Source organism: Coptis chinensis, chromosome 4 (genome assembly GCF_015680905.1).
Source record: "Coptis chinensis isolate HL-2020 chromosome 4, ASM1568090v1, whole genome shotgun sequence".
Lineage (NCBI taxonomy): Eukaryota > Viridiplantae > Streptophyta > Magnoliopsida > Ranunculales > Ranunculaceae > Coptis > Coptis chinensis.
The window spans coordinates 72,685,602-72,696,285 of record NC_141459.1 but is presented as its reverse complement, the minus strand read 5'-3'; positions in this window follow the sequence as shown (position 1 = coordinate 72,696,285).

The window sequence follows — 10,684 nt, the reverse complement described above, 5'->3', positions numbered from 1 at the left end:
ATCTGGTAACTATTTCATCATTTTAAAAACATTTACCTCAATAGAAAGATGGCCAAAAGACAAGGACATCGAACCATCGCTGCAGTTTATGAGCGCGTTGGCAGTAGCCAGGAAAGGACGCCCTAAAATGATCGGAACAGAGTCGTTAGTGACTTCTATATCGATGATAAAAAAATCAGCAGGATGGTAGAAATCCTGAACCTTAACAAGCACGTTTTCAACCACCCCCTTAGGATATTTAATAGACCGATCTGCTAATTGTAACGTCATTTTAGTAGGTTGCATCTCCTGTAGACCTATTTGTTTGTATAGATAATACAGGAGTAAGTTCACACTTGCCCCCAGGTCTAATAAAGCGGTGGTCGTGTGGGAATCTCCTAAGGTGTATTGTACAGTAGGACGACCAGGGTCCTTGTACTTAACGATTCCATTATGTTCTGATAAAGTTAGAAACTGTTCAGTTAGAAAGGCGTCTTTAGGAATATTTGTCTTACGCCTAGTAGTGCACAACTCTTTAAGAAACTTAGCGTGGTGAGGTAACTTTTTAATCGCTTCAAGAAAAGGAAGGTTTATAGTTAGATTTTTGAAAACTTCCCTAATCTCATCGTAATTTGTATCCTTGTTCAACATAGCTAATCTCTAGGGAAACGGTGGTTTCTTTCTATATTTAGCATATGGATCAACTGGATGTCTAACCTTGGCTTTCTGTTTCTTAGGTTGTGGTTTAACTGGTACCTCTACAGGGGTAGGATCTTTAGTTTCTACATCGGTATCTAGTATAATATCTGGTGTAGGGACCACTGGTGAGGTAACTATAGGCATAGTTACGTTGTTATCAACCACTCTGCCAGAACGGAGAGTGGTGATGACATTTAGCTCACCTACGTTTTCATTGTCCGTACTAGTATTACCTTTTATCTCAAAGGTTGTGTTTGTTATTTTAGGATTAGGTATTGCTTGACCTGGGGACACACCATTTGGTTGTACTTTCTCTTATGCTAACTGTTGTAAAGAAAGTTGTATGGCTTGTAAAATCTGTTGTTGGGTTTGCATAAAGGCGTCGAAATGATCCGGTTATGGAGGAGTGTTAGCTATAGGTTGTGTGACAGGAACTATGTCACGTTGATTATTAATGGGTGGATTTTGATAGTTATTATTTACTAGAATGATACCTCTATTTGCATTATAATTATTATTGTTATAATTATTCTAATTACCCTGACCTTGTCCTTGTCGTGGTGGAGATTGGTTGTTGTAATTATTATAATTACCCTGACCTTGTCCTTGGCCTTGTCGTGGTGGAGCTTGGTTATAATTGTTTGCTGGCCTAACATTTTGATTATTAAACACTGGAGGTGTTACTTGTTGATTATTTCTCCAACTGAAGTTGGGATATTGTCTCCAAGGGGCGTTAGGAATATGATAACTATTAATCGAGCAAACATTATCTTGTTGTGATGTTTGTTGTTCATAAGCGAAAGGACAATAGGAGTCGGGATGCTCAAGACTCAAACAGAAATTACATAGATTGGAGTTGACATTCATGATGGGGATAGGCTTTTTTTGAACAGAAATAGCCTCTACCTTTTTGGTGAGAGATTCGATTAAAGTTTTTATTTCAGGATCGGGTTTCATCTCAAACATACCGGTGGCTTTAACTGTTGTAGAAGAACTAGCGAAATGGGAGATGTCGTCACTACCCCCTAGTTATTATTACGCTTTGTCTGATCTTCTAAAAATTTATAAGTCTCTGAGGCTCCTTTACTGAGGAAACTACCCCCATTCATTATGTCAAGCACCTCTTTGTGGTATAACAATCCCTTGAAAAAGGCACGAACTAACTTGTCTTTCACGAGGTTATGGTTTGGACACTCTATAAGAAGATCGGTGAAACGATTCCAAGCCTCTAAAAATGATTCATGAGGATTCTGTCGAAAGAAATGAATCTTGGAAAGCATTTCATCGATCTTCAGTGGTGGGTAAAAATATTCCATAAATAGTTGAACAAGTTTGGCCCACGAGTACACAGAATTAGGCGCTTGGGTAGTTAACCAAGAAGCCGCCTTATCGGCTAAGGTGAAAGGAAACACCCTCAGTTTAATTTGTTCAGCACGAACCGTAGGATGGTGGAATGTAGTAAGGACTTGGTCAATCCTACGCATGTGCTGATAAGGTTTTTCATGGTCTAATCCATGAAAAACGGGTAACAAATTAAATATATTTGGGGGGATTCAGAAATCCCTCACTGGGTCTGATAGAACAATGCATGATTTTGGGCTATCGTTCAAGGCTTTGTAAAAGTCAGAGAGAGGAGACTCTCTTTCTTCAGCCATTATATCAGGTGTGGTATGTGGTATGTTAGTTAGAGGTGTAGTGAGTGGTATACTAGAAAGGCGTGTTTGTTGACGTTTTCGGTTGATTACGTTAGGCGTTTTTCTTCGGCCTGACCTTAATCTCATCAAGGCTAAGACCAATCTTAACTAAACACGACAACACTTAAAACAATCCTGATATGCTAGTATAAACCTCTAACAGGAGATGCGAGGTGTGGAAGAAAGAAGTACCTGAATGCCTCCTTGCTTCGCTTATGAATAACATCTTGTATGTGCGTGCTTAGTGTGTATAACGAGTTAGAAACACTGAATAATTTGAAGTAATAGAAGTTTGAACTAACTTGTGGAAATCGGGCGGTTCAGAGTAGGGCGCGGGGAATGTTCTGGTTCAGCCTTAGGAGGGCGCGGGTCGCGCTCGAACTTTGCCTACCATGGGAGCGGTCGCGCTCAACCTTGGCTGATGTCCATTGTTTTAGGCGCGTGTCGCGCTCGAAGTTTGCCTACCAAGGGCGCGGTCGCACTCCATGTATTCCTGCGAGGAAAAACTCAGTTCTGAAACCAACAATCACTGTTAGAACAAACAAGGGTGGGTGGGACTTTGGGAAGACAAACAATACTAAAGAAAACAATACAAAAGGGAACTAAGATGGCAGCGACGCCATTTGGTAACAAGAAAATGAATAGTTTTACTCATGAATAAATGATGAAACTCAAACGCAAGTAAAACTAATACTATTTTCGTGTCTAATTTATCAAAGTTTCTACTCTCAAGTGCTATCGCAATAGAGTTGGAGTAGAAGATTCGTTCCACTCCTAATTCTTTAGTATTCAATGTTTTCAACGACTATCGGTTTATCCAAAGTCAATGAGAGTATGATGGAATTTATACTACGATGCAAATTATGCTAACAAGATACGATAATTCAACTACGAAATGCTAAATTGATACTATGATAAGGAATTAGGGGGGATTGATTCCACCTTAACTCGACTTAATTAACAAACGAAGATTTGTCGTAATCCAAATTGAACTGCTTTCGCATAACAATTGGTTCTTCCTAATCCCTAGTTGTTCATGGTAATCTCTACCAACTAACATCTAGCATGTGAAACAATCAAACCCATTCTCATGGTGAACTAATTGTTTTCTAGATTGGAATGGAAAATTATGACTATTCTACGTTAACCACAATCAAGCTTTTATCAAGGTGGTTTCTTAAGTTGGATTCAAGGTGGATTCAATTCCCCCCTAATTCTTATTCTAGATTCAAACATTAGTATTCCATAGCATTTCATAGTATAATTCGTAAAACTTTCACTGACTTTGGTAGGATTGATAGTCATAGGAAACTTGAATGCTAAAGAACTAGGAGTGGAACGAATCTTCTATTCCAACTCTACTTCAATAGTATCGAGAGTAGAAATCTTTGATAATTACGAGTATAGTTCAGTTTTAGTTTTACTTGCGTTTAGAGTTTCATCGCTTTATTTATTAGTAAAACTATCAATTTTACGTTTACCAAATGGCGCCGCTGCCATCTTAGTTGCCTTTAGCATTGTTTTCTTTAGAATTGTTAATTTTCCAAAGTCCCATAACCCACCCACCCTTGTTTGATTCTCATTGTGGTTGTCCGTTTCAGCACTGAAATTTTTTCTCAAAGAATTACATGGAGCGACCCAGCCCGCTACAGGTAGGCTAAATTGAGTGCGACCGCACCAAGCGCTGGAACTCCACTTTTTTGAGCGACCAGCGCTTTGCCAAATCAAAACACTGAAGCACCCCAGCTTGAAGTGCACGGACCTCGAGGTTTTCCCCTCGAAGCTACCGTGCCCTACCAAGGCTAAATTAGATGCATACATTGCCCAAGGAACTGGAACTCCGGCTTTCGAACACGGCTACGCGGTCCTACTTAGGCCTATTCGAGCGACCGACGCCTGCACTACATTAAAAATGCCAGATTTCCACAAGTTTGTTTCAAATTTCCATTTCTTCATAGTTTTCAGTGTTTTAACTTGTTATACACACTGAGTACGCGTAAACAAGACGCTATTCATAAGCGAAGCAAGGAGGCATTCAAGTACTCTTTTCTTCCACACCTCACATCTCCTGTTAGAGGTTCATACTAGCATATCAGGATTTTTTGGAATGTTGTTGTATTTCATTAAGATTGGCTTAGCCTCACATGAGATTAAGGTTAGGCCGAAGAAAAACGTCTAACGTAATCGACTGGCAACGTAAACAAACACGTCTTTCTAGTATACCACCCACTACACCTCTAGCTAATATACCACACAAACCACCTGAAGTAATGGCTGAAGAAAGAGAGTCTCCTCTCTCTGACTTTTACAAAGTCTTGAACGATAGCCCTAAATCTTGCATCGTTCTATCAGACCCAATGGGGAATTTCTGAATCCCCTCAAATATATTTAATTTGTTATCCATTTTTCATGGGTTAGACCATGAAAAGCCTTATCAGCTGATAAACGTAAAAATAATAGTTTTACCTACGAAATGAACGATAAAACTCAAAACGTAAGCAAAACTATACGAAATTGCGTGACTAGTTTATCAAAGATTGTTCTACTCTCTATCTATTGAACAGATATAGTGGAGTAGGAAGTTCGTTCCACTCCTAGTTCTTTCACATAGTAATGTTCTCTAAGTATAAATAATCTTAACTAAAGTCTAATGAGAGATTTACGAATTATAAACTACGATGCAACTACCCAACAGATACGACTAATTAACTACTGAATGCTGCGTTAATTCTATGATAAGGAATTAGGGGGGATTGATTCCACCTTAACTCAACTTAACTTACTAACGAATAATAATCGTAATCGAATTGAATCGCTACGCTAACAATTGGTTCTTCCTAATCCCTAATTACACATGACACTTCTACCAATTCATAACTAGCATGTGAACGATTAAGCCCATTCTCATGGTGAATTAATCGTTTCTAGAGTGGAATAGAAATTACGACGATTCTACGATAATCGGAATCAAGCTTTCATCAAGGCTTCTCAACCCCCTCTAATAGAGGTTTAACCGAGAATCATTCCGCAATCATTTCCATAAGAATCTCAACTAAACATAATATCAAGATTCTAACTTTACTAAGTTATCTAAACAATAATTGAAATCTAATTAATAATTAAGAAATGATATCAACAAGAAATTAAACTAGATCTATAAATGTAATGACATAAAACGAATTGAATAATAATAAACTTTTTATTTAATCTAATCAAATGAATAACAATATTTTAAAGGTTTAATCTAAAACACGGAATGAAAATGAAACTAAACTTAATTAAAAACCATTAAAACTAGATCTATAAGCTATTCTAATCTAACCCTAGCTACCATTACAAGGAACTAGTTTTCTAAATATAACTAGATAACTTAAGAACTAAGCTTTTCTTTGTTTTTATATGTTTCAGATCCAAAATCGTGCATGGGCTTGGAGCCATGTTTTGGGCTAGAGAATCAGGCCCAAAACCCAATTCTTTCAGTCCAAAAAGGCCTTTTTAGTTGGAGTTGGCTTTGACAAACTTTTCGTCCACTTTTACTCCTCTGATTGGGTCAAGGCTTATACCATTGGAAAGCTCTTTCTGAGCCGGTCATTTTGACGTAAGGTAGGCCCAATTCCGAGGTCTGAGTCCAAAGATATGGTCTTCGGAAGTTCTGCTGACTTTGTGCACTGTTTCTGCCCGCGTGGACTTTGACTTTTCATCTTTTGACCGGGCTTTACAGAGGCTTTGTCCTCTTGAAAATTGGCCTTTAATCACAGAACTCCTTAGCAACTGACCTTTGCTCATTTATCTCGCTAAAGTGGCACATTTCTGCACATAATGGACTTTGAAGCCTGAAATGAATAAAAACACGTAATCAGTATTAACTCTTACTTATTATTCACATAATTGGTCTAAAAGTACGATTGTTAAGGGGTTAAAACTACAGTTTTGGGCTCTTATCAAACCACCCCCAAACAGCATTTTGCTTGTCCTCAAGCAAATATGAGAAATTAGAATAAGTGACCAAAAATGGAGTTCTAACTAATCTCGTTTCGCTGAGTGCGATTGCATTGACCATATGCAACAAGGCCTTAAACCACTAGGAATTCCCTAGTGGACGAGTTGTAGCCTCGTGAGAGTTTTCCAGTGAAGGTACTCACAAACTTCATCTATACTACAACGACTAAGAAATAAAACTATTGTTTCCTTATTCATGCTCTAAATTAACTATACATCTCACTAGCAATGAATATAGAATAATCAAGTCGAAACCTAAGTTAATATATGCATAATAATCGATCATCTACTTAATAAAACATATATACAATGAGTAATACTATGAAATGCATTAACAGTGTCGTTTTCGGAAACTCGAATAAGCGTCCTTAAGTAGGTTCTCACAATAATAGTCAAGATACAACACTCGATTTTTCCACTCAAGTTTATTTACTCGGTCTTGCTAGATGGGCACACTTGACCTTACAACCTCAATGACAAACAAGGAAGCCGGAGTCGATTAAACGCATCTGCCACTTACTATCACACTAACCTATTCCTAATTAAGCTAGAGGTCTTTATTAGGTGTTACGGGGATTAGGAGATGGTTTAAGAAGGAAGGAAATGGATATTCAAAAGGACAAGTCTGAGATAATAGAGTCTTCATATTATGTAACTTAGAGAAAACCTTGTTATTTCCTTTTGCTTCTATACTTTGTTTCCATCCTTAGCCATATTTTTCTTTTTCTTTTCTTTGGCTTTTGACTCCCTTTTATTCTATTTTTGGAGTTTTTATTTAGTTCTATTTTTCTTTTTCTTTTCCTTGGATGTAAACTTCTTTTCTTTTTCTGAAGCAACTAACTAATTTTTTTTGTTTACGGGTTTTCTCTTCTTCTTTCTTCACTCATTCTATTCTCAGACTTATTCTAGATTGGGTAAGTTGAATTTTTTTATTTTGTTTTGTTTTTGTAACAGGGTAAAGGAATTGTGGTTTATGGAAGGCTAAAGAAAGGCTCAGAGGGGCGACTAGCGTTTAATAATTCAATTTCTGGCTATATCGATCCAAATATGGCCTAAATTCTCGCTTAGGATATGGCATAGTGATCAAGCAAGTGGACGTGTGATTTCTCTATCCGGATTTTACTTCTCCCTTGTGTCATTTCTCAAATGTTTCACTCATATAAGGCTTTAGGCTATATTCTCACAGGATTTGTAGAATAAGTACTCTAGCCTAGATTTCAGAAACTTACTGCTAACAATCATAGATACTCATGTAATATATTTATAGATAAATGCAAAGATTATTACCTACATATTAACCTAAGTTTCTAACAATTATTCTAATGCAACACTATATGAGACTTCTAAATTATTAAGAGCATAGAGAAAGAACAATACCGATATTCCTAAGTGTATAGCATAAACTTTTTTTTATTTATATTTTTGAATTTTTTGAAATTTTACTAGAAAACAAGTGCATATTATACATATCTATATCCTAATAGATGCCTTAATTACACGTGTTTCTATGCCCACCCCCAAACAAGAAATATACTTTGTTCTCAAAGCATTTAAATAAATAGGGTAGGAAAAATACCATGGAAACGCCTGAAATTCTGGAACATCTGCAAAACAAGGTTAGAACATACTAATATAGGAAATAAAAAAAACTGATGCAACTCTATAAGAGTTCCACCCATTATGGGGTTAACATAATAAAATTGCTTGGGACATAAGCAGACACTAACTGGAATTAAAAACTGACCTTATCTCCCGCTTTTATTCTTCATCCTCCTCATCGTCTTCTTCTATAAAGAAGTGAGGTTCCTTCGCATCCTGCCATGCCATGATAATTTGCCAGGTTTCGCGCCATTTATCATCTATTATTGCTAACCTATTAAGTGCCACTTGGTCTGACGGGGTGTAGGGTGCAACCTGATGAGGTTGTATCCTCCCTTTGCCAAGTCATTGCACGGAAAGATCGAATAATACTATTGGTGGGTCGCGATGCGGTCGACCGTAATCCAATCCGTGAAACGTGTACAAAAAACAGGAAAGAAACATAGCATAATACGGGAAATTAGAACATGCATAAGAATGTACTTATGCCTCATTCTATGGGCTCGAGCTAAACTAGACATCAAGGTTCTGGGAAGGTCATGGCACATACGTCCCGTGGCTAAAGCAAGGAAAACGTTGCAAGTGGCATCATTCACAGAAGAAAAACTCCATTCCCCTAAAATGTTTAGCATAATCCAAAACATAACAGTTCCTATGTTCATGGATAGGCTACCAAAGGTGACGTTATATTCCCCTTGGTCCTCGATACGGAAAATGCCTGCCCCATACGACTCATGCAAAAACTCATAAGTGTAGACATGCATATTATCTACCCAATAGCACCATGGGTTTTGTATTTCAAATGGGCATAGCAAGTCCAAGAACAAATGCTAGCAAGAACGGTAATTTCCATTGGTTCCTCATTAATGTTGATGGAGAACACTTGTTCTCCATCCGGTCTCTCAAAGAAAATACAATTATCATAAAAATAAGAGATGCAAGTCTTTGGAGAATAAAGTTCATCAGTCTTACCATAAGCGGTTCCCGGCCTACGTATGTGATCACCTCGTGAAATCAAGCACCATAAGTAGTGCTTTGGAACAAATCTTGAAAAGATCTGTTCGGCATTATTGTAGGAGATGTCATCTCAAAACGACCCTCTGAAACATTGCAACTCGATCCGAAACAACCCGCAGAAAACCTGGAAATTTATGGTCTCGGAGGTCGTATGCGAGGTGCGCTTCGGCTTGAAGCGCAGTGCCCTCCGGTGCTTTGGATTTTCTGATGTTTTTTGCGCAGTGTGCTCGGTGTAAAATTTCGACAATGGCTTAGCGCAGTCGCTCCTCAGGAAGCCTCGAGGTGCTGATTTGTGCAAATGGTGAAGAACAACGGGAAACGTGTGAGTGAAAGGTGAGAGATGGAAGTTAGGTGTAGTGTGGGTTGTGAGTGTAGAATGAATGAAGTTTTTATAGGTTTTAAGTTGCTAAAACGAATCGGGAAGTTGCCAAAAAGCTTTTACGATAATTTTCGGAAATACTAAAATTTTCAAACCCGAAACGGAAACAACTCATATTCTTGATTCTAAAACAACCCTAGTATCTTTTAGGTTGAATTTAGGATAAAACTACCTAACTTATCGAGATTTCATCCTAACCAATATTTATTCATAGATATGCCCAGATCGGCAATATTCTCACCCTAACTCCGAAATAACTTCTAAAAATGAGGGTCATATAAAAATCATGCTGGAATAGATAATACCATCCCCAAACAATTTGGGAAGGTGGGATCAATATTAAACAACCACGCATGAAAATGAAAATAACCGCGATTATATTAAAATTTTCATTCAAAGTACATTTCACTATAAAATTCAAATTACCGAATTAAAACTTACATTAAAATAACTAACAATAATAAAACTACAAATAAAAATCATCAAGCTATACTATCCCTAAACACGTCGGTAATCGGTAGCGGAGGGCACACTCTCGGAGATGGTTCCCGAGCTCCCGATCTTGCCACACCATTAATCTTTGGCGGCGCGGCGACTTGTGCCTCGATGATGTATGTATCCTCGGAAGGAGAATCCCCGTGAGGTGGAAAGCGTGCAAGCATATTGGCTCGAACTGGCGCCGAGATTCCATTTCGATTCAAATCCGTTCCCACCGCTCATCCTCTCATTTGGGTATGAATCTCGGTTATGGTGTATAGTAGCCCTGTCTAGTCCGGAGGTCTTCGTAGATAGTATTGAGTGAACGCATGCCACGATGAATCACAGCCATGCGTTCTGCATCTGACCAACACCTCTCCAAGGCATCACCATCAAAACATGTCAAGTCCTCCTCATCGTCCGAGTCATTCTCATTTCCGACGTCCTCCTCGTCGACTACCCTATCCTCAGGCAACCTCCAAACTTGTTGGATACACTCCTTATAAATTCGAGGATTTCGGTGTAGGGTGAGGCAAATCCTATCAGACGTTGGAGTCGCTCTCAACTTCAGCATGATCTTGGTTATCAAAACAGGGAGAGGTGCAATAGACTTCCCCACTCCCCTAATCATGTTAAGCAAAAACTCCAAGATACAGAACTCATACTTCCGCTTACGGAGTATCCATAGAATGTGAAGGCGATTCGGACCGATGTCGTGACCTTCTCCTTCCCTATGACATTCCTACCAATCCAATCGAGCTGCAGCCGGTTGGTTGGATTCGAGGGATGCCTGGCTAACACAATCGCGAGCTCACATTGTAGTTCCGCCCGGTAACGATCA